This window comes from Peromyscus leucopus, chromosome 6, assembly GCF_004664715.2.
Source record: "Peromyscus leucopus breed LL Stock chromosome 6, UCI_PerLeu_2.1, whole genome shotgun sequence".
NCBI lineage: Eukaryota > Metazoa > Chordata > Mammalia > Rodentia > Cricetidae > Peromyscus > Peromyscus leucopus.
Genome location: NC_051068.1, coordinates 61,164,241 through 61,178,379, shown reverse-complemented (window position 1 = coordinate 61,178,379; position 14,139 = coordinate 61,164,241). Strand labels below are relative to the sequence as shown.

The following is a 14,139-nucleotide window of genomic DNA, read 5'->3' as shown; positions in this document are numbered from 1 at the left end:
CTCCAAGGGATCCGACACCACATCTGGCCTCCCATGGGCACTGCATTCATGTGCACCCCCCCCCACACACACACTCACAGTCACAACACACATATTTATACATGACTTTAAAAATACCCAAGATCCCCTTTGCTCTTCTGCCATGTGAAGTCACAAGAAGAGAGCTGTCAGTTAAAGCAGCTCCCAGCAGTCATGGAACCTGCCAGAACCCTTGATTTTGGACTTCCCAGCTTCCTAAAGCAGAAGAAATTCATGTTGAGCTGAGTGATACATGCCTTTAATCCCAGCACTTGGGAGACAGAGGCAGGAGGATCTTTTTGAGTTCAAGGCCAGCTTGATCTGCTCTTGTGAGTTCCAGGACAGCCAGGGCTACACAGAAAAACCATGTCTTCAAAAACAACAACAACAGCAAAAAAAGAAAGAAATTCATGTTGTTTATTACCTCCTAAATTGATGGCATTGTGTTATTACAACCCAAACAGACTAGGACAGCGTCATTTAAATATCTTATTTATTTTTATTTATTTAAAAGTAAAATGTAATGTCTGTGTGACAAAAATGCACATTAAGCTGAGGAATTAGATTCAATCCTCAACTTAAAAAAGGAGAATAAAGGGGAAAAAAACAAAAACCATCTCGATGGTAGAGTATTGGCTAGCAAGGTCATGGGTTCTGTCCCCAGCATGGTCCCCAAAATCTTCAAAGGAAAGTAAAGCCACTAGGGGAGGCTGGGCTCCAGAAGTTGACTGGGCTTCGGCTGTGGCAGGGTTGGGAAGCTCTGCCCACAGGCAGCTGAGACTCAGGTCATCGGAGAGTTGGGGAACTAAGGCACAAGTTTTTTGGATCAAGGGCAAAACTTTAATTGGCTGGTGAGTGTCTTCAAAGGGTGGTTTTCTGAATTACATAATCGAATGGCTTGAGATTTAGAAAATAAAGATGCCCCCCCTACACACACACACTTTTCATGGGGCACAGACAGCTCTGCCTCTAATTATTCTGTGTTTTACTTTTAATGACAGCAGTAGGCCAGTGCCAAAAGGCTGTGATGGCCGGGAAAGAAAGAGGCTTTCTCACAATCTTAGTGCTCAGAGTTCTCCCTCCCTCCTTCCTCCCTTCCTTCCTTCCTCTCTTCCTCCTCTCTCTCTCTCTCTCTCTCTCTCTCTCTCTCTCTCTCTCTCTCTCTTTCTTTCTCTGCTTATTTGGTGGTACTAGGGCTGGAGTGTGGGATCTCACACAAAGACCTTACACTTAGCCACACGCCCAGCCTCCAAAGTTGTTTTCTTGCTGAAATGCCCTGAGAAGTCCTCTTTAGGTGTTCAATGTCACCTCTTCCTCCCTATTCTCAAGTCATTTCCTGTTTCAGTTTCCTGACACTGGCTCACTTGATGCTTATTGTAAAAATAATAACCCTAAAAATTATCCTTTCTAATCTACTTGGGATTTTGTGTTAATTCATAGCTAAAGAAAACCCCTCTAGAATCCCTTCCCAACACCAGCTGATGCTCATGACTTTTGACTTTAAGGTACAGATGACCTTCTGCAAAGAACCTAGTTTGCCTTTAATATATGAAGGTCATAACATTAGGGGGAGGAAGGGGGAGGGAAGGAGGAAGGAAGGAAGGAAGGAAGGAAGGAAGGAAGGAAGAAGGAAGGAAGGAAGAAGAAAGGAAAGAGATGGAAGAGGGAAGGAAGAAAGAAGGATGGAAGGAAGGAAGCAGGAAGGAAGGAAAAAGGAAGAAAGGAGGAAGGAAGGAAGGGAGGGAGGAAGGAAAGGAAGAAGCTTTAGAAATAGAACCCAGCTTGGCAGCTAGGAAGCCTGGGTGGGAAGGGACTGAAGAGAAGCTTGGTGGTGTTAGCACGTATGGATTCAGGGCTTTGTGTTACAGTGATAATGATGCTCCAGACCAGAAGTGATAATTATACAATGCTGTCTATGTCTCATGTGCTCTATACCGCGCTAGACGGCCCCAGGGAGGTCTGAGCACCGACTGCAGCCAGGTCTGAATTACTGGAAAGAGCATCCAGTCGTTGTCCCCCCCAACCCCCACCCCAACACGTGTGTGTACACCCACCACACACACAGAGAGACAGAGACAGAGAGAGAGAGAGAGAGAGAGAGAGAGAGAGAGTGTCCTGGAGCTGAAGGGCAGAGCCTGCTGGATGGATTAGGCCTTGGCCATTTCAGCTCTCGAGTTCCTGCCCACAAGGTCTTCTTGCCTCCCCTGGGAAACATAATGAGACATCAAAGGTTAATGTGTGGCCTGGCCTTTCACCTCCCTCGATCCTCGGCCTGATAGTGTACCTCACTAAAATAAACACCATGAGCATAATCCTCTAACTTTGATGGGGAAAGGGTTTATTTCAGCGTAAGCTTCCAGGTCACAGTCCATCACTGAGGGAAGTCGGAGCAGGAACTCAAGGCAGGAACCTGGAGCAGAAATCATGGTGGAATGTCGCTTACTGACTCCTGTCCATGGAGGCAAGCTCAGCCAGCCTTCTTACACAGCTCAGGCCCCAGGGGTGGCACAGCCCACAGTGAGCTAAGTCTTCCCACATCAGTTAGCCATCAAGACAATTCCTCACAGACATGGCTGCCGGCCAGTCTGATCCAGACAGTTGAGACTTCCTCTTCCAAGGCAATTCTTGGTTGTGTTGAATCGGCAATAAAAAGAGACCACCAGCTCATTTACCAGGGCAAAGAGCTGCGCAGGAATTAAGGTTTGGATATGAGGTACCTGTCACAGGTTTATGTGTTGAGTTGGGGAGAATGGACCTGGCTAGGGTCAGAACTTTGAAGGTTATATCCATTCTCTGGTCCCTTCCTCTCTTGGTGCTTCCCATATACCAGGAGGTGAGTAGCCTTATGTTCCTGTCACCTCGATGTTCTGTCATAGTCCGTGGGGCCAAGTAACTGTGGGCCGACTCTTCTGAGACTGAGGCAAACAAAAAACTTCCTCACGTCATTTCTGTCTAGTACCTCGTCACAGCAATAAGAAAACTAACACAGCAGACCTGACGTGGTGCTTGCCCGGGAGGCTTGCTCGGAAACTGCCGGGTTTATCAATGATTCACTAGAACTCCCTGATCTCTTCATCTAGAAGGAGGGCCCTCCTTGATCACCAAAGTCCACGATTCAGGGCCAAACAGCAGAGGACTGTGCCAGAATGGGGGGCAGCCATTACTTGAAGGTGCTAGGAAACCTCGATTTCAATGAGAGAAGCCCAGGCTGCCTCACCTGCCCTTGTCTTTGGGTCAAGCAGAGGATGGTGGGTACATCTGTGCTGGAGGCCACCGGAGATGTTCCGTATTCATCCAAGCATAGGGAAGGTCCAGACCAGGTGGATTTGCACCGTACAGTGGAAGAGGAGGGAGCCGTCTCTGGGAGTGGTCCACACTGATGAGCTTTGTCCCTGGACTGGATGAGAGACGTCATCTCCACCAGACCCTTTCCTCTCCCATGCGTGTGTCTGCTGGTGTCCCCTCAGAGGACTTGGCTCCTCCAGGAGCTCCACACGGAGCTCCGGCTCCTTCCTTGAAGGAGACCTGTATTTGAGGTTGAGGAACCCACCCAGACATCCCTGTGAGAGAGAGATCCTCTTAACAACCTACCCCTATAGGGTCTGACAAGAAGTGAAGTGGCCTTCCCTGTGGCCACGTGCAAGGCAGCTGAAGACAGGGCCAATCTAAGTCCTGAGCTCCTCTGGGTTCTGCCAGCCCTGACCTTAGAGAACTACAAGGTCAGAGACTCCCGGCACAGTGAGCTGCCAGCAGCCCTCGGCCTCTGCGGGGAAGCACGTCTCTAAGGCACACGCGAGAACCTTCTGCAACACACAGTAAGGCTGTGCAGGCTTCATGTCATCCAGAGCTTGATCCTGTCCCTCCGGAGAGTTAGTACATCCAAGATGCTCTCCACCACTGGGTCCAACCTCCCACTGAGCTGATAGATGGGTGCTGAGAGATAAGGGAGATCTTGTTCCGCCCCACCCCGCACCCTAACCGTGGCAGCCCAATCAGTGTGGATGTGGACTGCATGCCTAGGTAGTGCTTATAGCTAAAGCTTTCTTCTGGGTACTTGGAAAAAACCAGTGTATCATGAATCGGACACAGAGCTGTCGTTTTGGGCACTGAGAATGGGGAGAGTGGAAGGCGTTGTAGCAGGTAGGTGGATTAGAGGGAGAAGCATTGATTTGGAGGGAGAAGCATTCACTCGGAGGGAGAAGCATTGACTTGTGGGGAGAAGCATTGACTTGTGGGGAGAAGCATTGACTTGTGGGGAGAAGCATTCACTCGGAGGGAGAAGCATTGACTTGGAGGGAGAAGCATTCACTCAGAGGGAGAAGCATTGATTTGTGGGGAGAAGCATTCACTTGGAGGGAGAAGCATTCACTCGGAGGGAGAAGCATTGATTTGCGGGGAGAAGCATTCACTTGGGGCCCCTCTGCAACCTGCATTCTGAGGTCAGGAACAGAGTCTGGGTTTCCGCAGTAGGATTCACGCTGGTGCCATACTTGAGGGGATTACCCCTAGGAAGACAGTTGTTAAAGGTCAGAAGGAAAGAGAAACTCAACTTTAAACAAAGGCACTGCCCTTCCTGTTCAGGGTTCCTTACTCCCTGTCTCCCCTGCTTCAGGGTGAAACACAATATCTTAGGCAAACAGAGCTCCAAGTGGCTGATCATTGGCTCCCATTGTCCCCTGATACCACAGCTCCTCCCTCCCCTTGGCCTGAGCTGACAGGCTGTTTATATATTTTTTTTCCTAAGGGCCACCCTTTAACTCACAGTCTGATGACTATAATGGGCTCATTTGTCTGAGGGCAAAAGGGAGCCAGAGTCCCTAGTGCTGAGGAGGCTGGTCTGGTCTCTGATGCCCAGGAGTGGCCATTATGGAAGTCAGGTAAGAACTTCCCCTTTGTGATGAATCTTTCTCTGGGCTGGCTGGTTAATCTCGGGCAGGGAGGGAGACAATCTGTGACTGAGTTGCTAGCTTGGTGTCACCGGTTTTCAGTTCTTGTCTGCAAAGACAGAGGAAAAGACTAGTCCTCCGGGACCTTCCCAGAAAGCTTCTATGAGCCTGGTCCACCCAGGTGAGGAAGGTGAGAAAGCCCAGAACTAGGGGGAGGAAAAGGCAGATCTGGCGCCCGAGCAGCATCACCGAGGCTGAGCAGGAGACATCCTCCCCCCCCACACACACACATGGTCCCGGGACTCAGCCTTTCACTGGTCCAATGCAGCTGTTCACAGCTTGCCGCTGCCACAGTGGGGTTTCTGGAGCCTGCGCACCTCGGCTGACCCCTTTAGAAAGAGTTAATATCTTTTAGTATTTTCAAAGGGAAGGCACAGTGGATTTGTCATAAACAGATCCATTCAGAAATGTGGGAACGGTTGTGAGCCAGCCGGCTGCTGTAAAGTTTAACTGCCCCATAAAAGTGCTCAAAGGGTACTTGGAATAAGGAAGAGCCCCAGGCGAATAGAGAGTTTGTTCTTGATTACTGGAGTGAAAAGGCTGTGGGTGGGAGTGGGCCCCCTGTTGCCCCACCCCCACCCCCTGTGATGATGGTTCAGAGGACAATGTGAGGGGGGGAATCTGACCCGGCTTGGGCGGCCATGCCACTGTGCTTTCTGGTTCCTGGTTCTGGTTTCTGGGGCTGTCTGGTTTCTTCATCTTAGCCTATTTGGCGGTAGACACCTGTCCCAGCACAGAGCTATGATGGCATGAAAGTGATGGGTTGCAGGGCACCCTAAACCCCCTTCCCCCTAGAAAGCGTGTTAGGACCATCCCCCAGCCCACCCCCACCTCCTGCTGAGCGAAAGAAGCATCCCTGGCAGCTTTGATCAGACACTGTGTCCTTGCCTTTCTGAGGAGCCTGGTGAAGTCAGTGTCTTTGGTATGGCCAGGAGTCTGATAAGCTGTAGAAGGGAGGTCGGTGAGTCCCTGATGTCCTTGCTGTGCTTTCTAAATCCCTGGCTTCTCCCATGCCCAGGTTTCGAACGTTACCTGGATACAGCGCCTTTAGAAGTGTAATGCTTTTGTGGCACCCGATAGAATTAGATCAGAAGGCAAAAGTCAGTTTTCAAGTAAGCTGGACGCAAAGCAGCACAATGTTTAGTCCATTGTATGAAAACACAAAGCAGTTTGCAAGCAAGGCCAGGGCTCCTGAGTGTGTGGTCTGAGTGAGAGCCCAGGAGAGAGGGAGGGCTAAGTTGCTCTTTGGAATAAGCTAGTAAAGGAAAGAATTGACTCTGAAGATGAACTTGAGACTGCCCAGTGTGGTGTAGGGCCAGGACAAAACCTCCCAGCCCCACAGTAAACTCAATCTTTGGGGGCACTGTATTCCCACACTCCTATCTGACTGGGTATCTTTGAGTTTCTGAAAGCACAGTCCCCAAAGACTGCCTCACCCCAGGGGCTAACTGCAAGCCCTGGGGTGTCCTTTGTGCTACAAGCCATCAGCTGTAAATCAGAGGTCCCAGCAACCAGGGAGGTGTGGTGACTAGCATATAACTGTGTCTAACTTTGTGCTATAACTTGGAAGTTCTATGGCTCTTACCCTCAAGTTCGGTGAGTTGTTAAAGAAAGGTTTGCAGAACCCAGGGACATGCTTTTGTGTCTGCTGGCCTATTGTAAAGGATATAATGGAGAACACAGATAATCAGTCAGATAAAGAGCTGCAGGGGGTAGAGGTGGGGTAGGGAGGGGGTCCCCTCCAGCACCTCCACCTGTTCGGCAGATGTGTCATGGCTTTTGTTGTTATTGCTGGGTTTGTTTTGTTTTATGGAGACTTCATTGCATAGGCCCGATATTAGTTAGATACTGCCCCTGGAAACTGAGTCAACGGCCAGAACCTTTATGCCTCCTGGAGGTTAGTATTGGTGCTGCAGCAGGAATGTAGCTCATTTCCCTGACAATCAGACCCCTTCCTGAGGCTTCTGGGAAGACCTCAGCCTTTATATGCCCCATGAGCACACAGAGGTACCTTTTCATGTTGTACATCTTAGTGGCTTCAAGAACTGTTTGCCAAGAAACAGGGACAAGAACACGAACACACACACACACACACACACACACACACACACACACTTCTCATTCTAACCCTCAGTATCACCTTTCTGAGGATTTACACTTCAGGTCATCTCTCACACATATTTGTACAAGTTGCATACTGTTTCTGTGTCCCAGTTCCTAAATCTGCAGCATGTGGCTAGTCCTAAAAAGGGCCAGCTAAGGAGAGGTAGTTGGGACCCAGCCCTGCCACATTGGTGGGGGTGAGCCCAGAAGCCCAAGGCCAAGGCAGAAACTCCAGAGCATGAGGCTAAGAGCAAGAGCTTTGATTTAGATACATCCGGGTCAACTCATACCTTTGCTGTTTTGTGTACTATTGGGCAAGTAATCTACTTTTCTAAAGTTTCTGACTGGACCATTGAGAGGCTTAAATGTGTCCATGTGTAAAGAGTTTGATGTATAGTGCTCAGAATACGACAAATCTCAGATAAACTCATTTATTTCCCAGCTACCAGCACTCAGCAAGAGGCCTAACCATAGACTAAGTTTTCTGAGTGCCCCTTCCCTGCCAGGCTTAATTGAAAATTCTGGGAAAAGGAACGAGTGAGTCAGCAATGCAACGTTATATTCTCATTTCTACACCATGCTGGCCTGCAGGTGACTCTGTATGAAGTGTGTCCCTCGCGCCATTATGATCTGGTCTCCCCACGAGACAATGTCTCCCAAGTCCTCTCTAACTCTTGGTCCATGGGTAGATATAATGGAGCTAGCATATACCTCAAGCAGCTGAACTTAATTTCAGATCTCCAGTTTCGACCAATGCCGAGGTGTCCTGGGAAAGTCCCTCCCCCCCCCAATCCCCTCACTTTCCTCATCTAAAAGTGGCCATCACAGTGTCTACCTCTTGGATAATTTGGGGATGGGGAGGACAGGAAACACAGACACCTCCAGAATACTTGACTTTGAGTCATTCCTGCACCTTCCTCCATGAAGCACACTCCCATTATGATGGAACTTTCTGGATATTTCCAGAGGTTTCCCACATAGAATAGGTTGAAATAGTCTCTGAGTACAGAAGCCTGGTCCTGCCAGGCCAGGTTGGGAGCTAAAAGCCAATCTCAGACAGAGGATGAGAAGTAAAGGCCACACCCACATCCCAGAAAAGCGGCCCTTCAGAAAACCCAGCCTCAACTCCCCCTAAGACTGACAAGAGAAGTCATTTCTTTACAGGGCCTTTCTGTAGAAACCCCCAAGAAAATGGAGGCCCCCAAACCAAGGGTCTAATACAGTGGGATCAAGAAAACTGGTAGCCATCTAAGGAACAGACAGCTTGGTGACCTTTTTGCTCCTGGGGTGGTCTTAACGGAGCAAGGGGAAGTCACAATTCGGATTGTATTCGTAGTCCTTGGACTTCATAGCTTGCTGCCTGCTTTAACCTTCAGACAAGTACGCATACTCGGTAAGCACCGTTTCGTCATCCAGGGACAGTAAAGGCACCCACCAAACAAGGACAGAAAGCACATCAGTGTTCCCAAGGAGCCCCAGACATCCTTTCACCCCAAGCCACTCTCTGGGAACACATCTCTTACCTCACCTCCTGCCCTGCCCGGCCTTTCAAGGGCTCTGAGTGCCAGGAGGGTTTTCCCACTCTCCACTGCAATTCCCAGCAGCACTGAGCTTGTAGGGTTGAGATGAGGGATCAGCATACACCACAGCCTGCAGCCAACCCCTCAGACTGTTGACTCTAGAAACCGCAGGGCCTCCAAAGGCCATCGCAGACCTCACACACACACTGGCGGGAGCGGGTGTCATTCTGCAAGAATGATGTTCATTCTCTGCAGGTGTGTGGAAGACCTTGGAGTCTGTAAGCCTGTCTGTAATCCTGCTTCTCCCACGGGGGCAGTTGCCAGTGTTGACCTCTGATAGAGCAGATAGCCTGCCGGAGAATCTCCAAGGACAGACACTTACGGGAAGCCTTCCCTCTTAACTCTCCCCCTCTTCCCAGAAGAGAGAGATGGAGAGTTTTCTGTTCTGTTTCCTCGTATTGTGCTGGGGGCATCACACAGGGTGTCCTGCACGCTAGGCCACCCTGTTCCCCTAAGCCACAGTCACATCCCTAAACCTAGATCTAAACTGAGCTTTGAAGCTGTTAATTAGCTCAGAACCGTGTGTCACAAAGGCCACCGGTGTGCTTCCCAAGATAGTATAATGTGCATGGTTGTGCCAGCTACGCCTGGTTGTAACATCCATCCATCACTGATTCAGTTTTAAATATGGAAGTCTTGCTTGCAGAGTGTCCCCAGACTGCACCTGCCCCCCACCAACATGCACACATTGATGCTGGAGGTGGGGGACAGCACTGGAGGGGGAGCACAGCACTGGAGGTGGGGGAGCGGGGGGGGGGGGGGGGGGGGGGGGGGGGGGGGGGGGGGGGGGGGGGGGTGGGGGAGCACAGCACTGGAGGTGGGGGACAGCACTGGAGGTGGAGGACAGCACTGGAGGTGGGGGACAGCACTGGAGGTGGAGGACAGCACTGGAGGTGGGGGACAGCACTGGAGGTGGAGGACAGCACTGGAGGTGGGGGACAGCACTGGAGGTGGGGGACAGCACTGGAGGGGGGACAGCACTGGAGGGGGAGCACAGCACTGGAGGTGGAGGACAGCACTGGAGGTGGGGGACAGCACTGGAGGGGGGACAGCACTGGAGGGGGAGACAGCACTGGAGGTGGGGACAGCACTGGAGGGGGAGACAGCACTGGAGGGGAGCACAGCACTGGAGGGGGGGACAGCACTGGAGGGGGGACAGCACTGGGGGGGAGGACAGCACTGGAGGGGGGGACAGCACTGGGGGGGGACAGCACTGGAGGGGGGGACAGCACTGGAGGGGAGCACAGCACTGGAGGGGGACAGCACTGGGGGGGACAGCACTGGAGGGGAGCACAGCACTGGAGGTGGGGGACAGCACTGGAGGTGGGGGACAGCACTGGAGGGGGAGGACAGCACTGGAGGGGGAGCACAGCACTGGAGGTGGGGGACAGCACTGGAGGGGAGCACAGCACTGGAGGTGGGGACAGCACTGGAGGGGAGGACAGCACTGGAGGGGAGGAGCACAGCACTGGAGGGGGAGCACAGCACTGGAGGGGAGCACAGCACTGGAGGGGGGGACGCACTGGGGGGGGGACAGCACTGGAGGGGAGCACAGCACTGGAGAGGGAGCACATCACTGGAGGTGGAGGGACAGCACTGGAGGGGAGCACAGCACTGGAGGGGGAGCACAGCACTGGAGGGGGGACAGCACTGGAGGTGGAGCACAGCACTGGAGGGGGAGCACAGCACTGGAGGGGGGACAGCACTGGGGGGGAGGACAGCACTGGAGGTGGACAGCACACAGCACTGGAGAGTGGAGGACAGCACTGGAGGTGGGACAGCACTGGAGGGGGAGCACAGCACTGGAGGTGGAGCACAGCACTGGAGGGGGAGCACAGCACTGGAGGGGAGCACAGCACTGGAGGGGAGCACAGCATACACTGACTTTTCCTGCCCATCCATATCTACCATAACTTTTCATTCATAGTGAGGCAGGCAAGCAAGGACCGTAGTGACTCCCAAGGAGCACTTGTAGTAGCACGCAGTAATGGCAGATGCTTCACTAAAGCTAAAGCTGTCTTTGTCTAAAGCTGTGGATGTGGTGATGGACAAGTGGCTTCAAGTCAAGTACAGATGGGTGCCCTCTGCCTGTTCCTAAAGTCCTGTGAAGTCTGCAATGTCCTCTTCTGCTGTGGTCCCCAAATGCTTTCCAGGCCGCTGGGCACTAATGAATTTCCAGAGTACCCAGGAAAGCCAAGTCCTTTTGATGTATCACTGACCCCCAGGTTCTTTCTCTGGACTCAAGGAGCAGAATGAGCTGTGAGCTTTAGGGTTCTCCCTGAGGCCTAGAGCATAGGCACCTCCCTGGACATAGTTCTTTTCTTGTGACTGTGTTTTGAACAAGAAATAGCAGCCTTCGGCATTTTCTTAGGGCTGAGAGTCCTTTCAATCCACCCTCAGCTTGAATAGCTGTCGTGTCTCTGGATCCTTTCTGTGTTGTGGGCACACTGGGGACATAACATAAATATTAATTACTGCTGGTACATTACCAACAGAAAATGCAAAGACCCCTATAAGGCAGCAGTGACCCTAGAAGTCCCAGAAGCTATGTTGGATACGTGACAAGGACAGATAGTGACAAGACATTAAAAAGCAGCTGTCTTCCCACACTTAGCACTTGCAATAAACCAAGGATGCCATTGTCTGAGCTGTCACTGACGCTGGGGGAAAGCAAGGGGATGGGGCCAGGGTAGGCGCCCCTGCCTTCCATATGGGCTCTGAGAATGCTGGTCTCTGGTGGGAGCCTCCTTTCCTACGGGGAGGCTGCACCAACCATGGTCTTTGAGCTGCACACAGATTCTGGTGCTGTCTCAAGCTTCTGGGTGTGGCCTTTGAGTGCAGGGTCCTTGGGGAAGGACCAGCTACTGATAGTGACAGGCATCTGAAGTCAGTAGTAGCTCAGGGTAAGTAGCAGGGCTTGGTGACCAGCAACCCCCATCCTCTAGGAACCGAGGTGATGGGGTCAGAAAGATATCTCAGTGCCTGTAGTCTCCAAGGCTACTTGTAAACCTGTTTCTGTAGCAACCATGTCCAGCTGTGTCCTCAGCCCCACCCTCTGTGCTAGGGGCAAGAGGTAATGCAGGAGGACTCTGAGTCCTTCTTTGAAAGTTGCCACTGCGTATCTTCCCTGCTACATGGGTGTAAACTTACCTTTCCTATTCCCTTCCTTTTAAAGTGTGAAAAATCCAGTCAGTCTGGGGAGGAGGGAGCTGGCAAGGAGAAGAGCGTGTGTGGTAACTGGAGACTAAAACCACTGCGGCTCCTGTCTTATTTGTTGCTGCATTGGGTGTTTTTGCTTGGGAGCCCCCCACCCCCACCTGACCACTTTCTTTCAAACAGGGCTATTTGCTCTGATGCTACCCATGGAGCATCTCTCTGGTGCCCTCACATAATGATTGTAGTATCCAGACCCTGGCTGGTAGCTACTGTGTCTTCTGTTAAATAAGGGAACTTGAGTTGGGTTCTTCTTGCTTTCTCGTTCCAAGGAATGTACTTTCCCAGCCACTGACTGGGAAACCCGGATACAGCCCCAGGCTGGCTGCAGATGGAGTTGCTGACAGAGCTCAAGCTCAGACTGCTCTGAGCTGTGTCAGTCAGCTGTCCGTCACTGTGAGAAATACCCGCAGTAAACAGACTCTTAAGTAAGAAAGCCTCATTTTGGGTCACGGGGTCACAAGTTTTAGTTGCTAGTTCCCTGTCACTGGTTGCTTTCAGTCTAGGGCTGATATAACCAAGAAAGACACCTGAGACTGACCTATGGTTTCCATTCACACAAGAACACACATGTGCACACAGACACTAGACTTGCACAGACCTCTGAAGGAGCACATAAAATAATGAAGGAGATGGATTGTGTGCAAATCAATAAGGTGGAAAAATGCTGTCAGGACACGCTCTGTGTGTGTGTGTGTGTGTGTGTGTGTGTGTGTGTGTGTCTTTCCAAGACGTTATCATCCAAGGCCAATCACATTTTATAATCAGGGAAGGGTAGAATTTAGACTCAGGAAAGAGAAGAAAGGCCACAGCAGGCTCAGGAGGAACCACCGTCACAAAAGGGGCATGAGCTAAAACCGAAGGAGGTTTTAGAAAATATAATTTAATCAGGTGGTATGGGAGGAAGCAAGGGTCAAAAACTAGTGCTAAAAAAGTCAGTGGTCTTGACAACCTGAGCAATACCTGGTGTCACTAATCACCTGGCTTGTCCTGCAGCTTTCCAACACATGCCTCCTTTAAGCACCAGAACTCTCCCTTCCTCCTCCATGAAGGCTTTCTCACTTCCCAGGAAATGGACAGGTGGGAGTTTCATTCGGTAGTAGGGCACTTGCTCCAAACACTCAAGGCCCTGGGTTCAATTTCCAGTGTGTAAACACACACACACACACACACACACACACACACACACACACACACACGCTTCCCTTGAGTCCTCAGAACAATTCCAATGCCTCCTTCATAGAGAGGCTTATAGAAGCTTAACTGTGTGCTTTGACCCTCACGCCCATTAGCCATCTGAGACCTTGTTACAGGAAACAGTTTTGGCTCCCTCTGTGCCAAGGTGGTGTACATAACCTGTGTGCTCAGCTAACACTGGCCACCCCTGTGGCGGAGGAACAGGCTCTTCCCCAGCTGTCTCATGCACACATCCTTCAGGTAATCTGACATTTTAGCTCCTAGGCAGGTATAGACATAAATAAGAGAAATTAAAGCAGTCTATGAAGAAGTAGGTCCCAGTCACCGAGCAGTGGTGTCAGGCAGCTGATCCACCATGGAATGGTTTCACCTTGAACTTGACATGCCCTTGTAATGCTAGTTAGTTCATCCCAGGGTCCCCAGAACTTTCCCTCACCAATTCACAACCTTCATCACTGATTCCCAGAAGAATTCCACTCTTCTGGTCATTAATCAAATACCAGAGAGTCCCCTCGAAGGCCTATTTAAGTCACTAACCTTCCAAGAGTGGCTGTTGGGAGACGGATTGAAGATCAAGGACTACATAAGTCTTGTTTTGGAGTAGGAAGTAAGGTGGGGGAGCTGGACACAGTAGCACCTGTCTGAGTCCCAGCTGCTCCGAAGGTGGAGGAAGGAAGGGGATAGCTTGAGCCGGAGGAGGGCGTGGGGACCAGACGGGGTAATGCAGTATATCCTGCTCCCTTTCCCATCGCAGATGAAAAGCTGTGTGAGCAGTACCTCACGGTAGGGCACCTGCCCAGTGCGCACAGGCCCTGGCTTCACTCTTCAGCACAGCCACACAAAATGTAAAGTCTTAAACGAGACGAAGACCAGAGCTGAATTCCATCTCCTGCGTGTTTGTTGTGTTCTAAGCTTTTTTCAAAGCTTTGTGGAGAGTGTTGAAGGTGATCCAAAGATTACACATGGCATCAGTCTCACTGCAAGGGCCCAGGGGCTTTGGCACTGTGACCGAGGGAGGTGTGGGAGGGGAGGAGTCTAGACAGAAAGGGGCAGGTGTTAACCATCAGGGCTTGACATCAGGG

At 51.2% G+C, this 14,139-nt stretch overlaps 1 protein-coding gene across 4 annotated transcripts in view; it reads left to right on the top strand.

Moving 5' to 3' along the window:
- Trim2 (tripartite motif containing 2) overlaps positions 1 to 14,139 on the top strand; it is a 160,888-nt gene that overhangs the window by 36,914 nt on the left and 109,835 nt on the right. The window contains exon 1 of one of the 4 annotated variants that reach the window (XM_037206693.1): positions 4,876 to 4,895. The exons of 2 other annotated variants lie outside the window; for them this stretch is intronic. The gene's annotated coding sequence lies outside the window, so the exon portion shown is untranslated. Of the gene's footprint in view, positions 1 to 4,875; positions 4,896 to 14,139 lie in introns of those variants that run through there. One more of the 4 variants, XM_028894274.2, reaches the window with a different exon arrangement.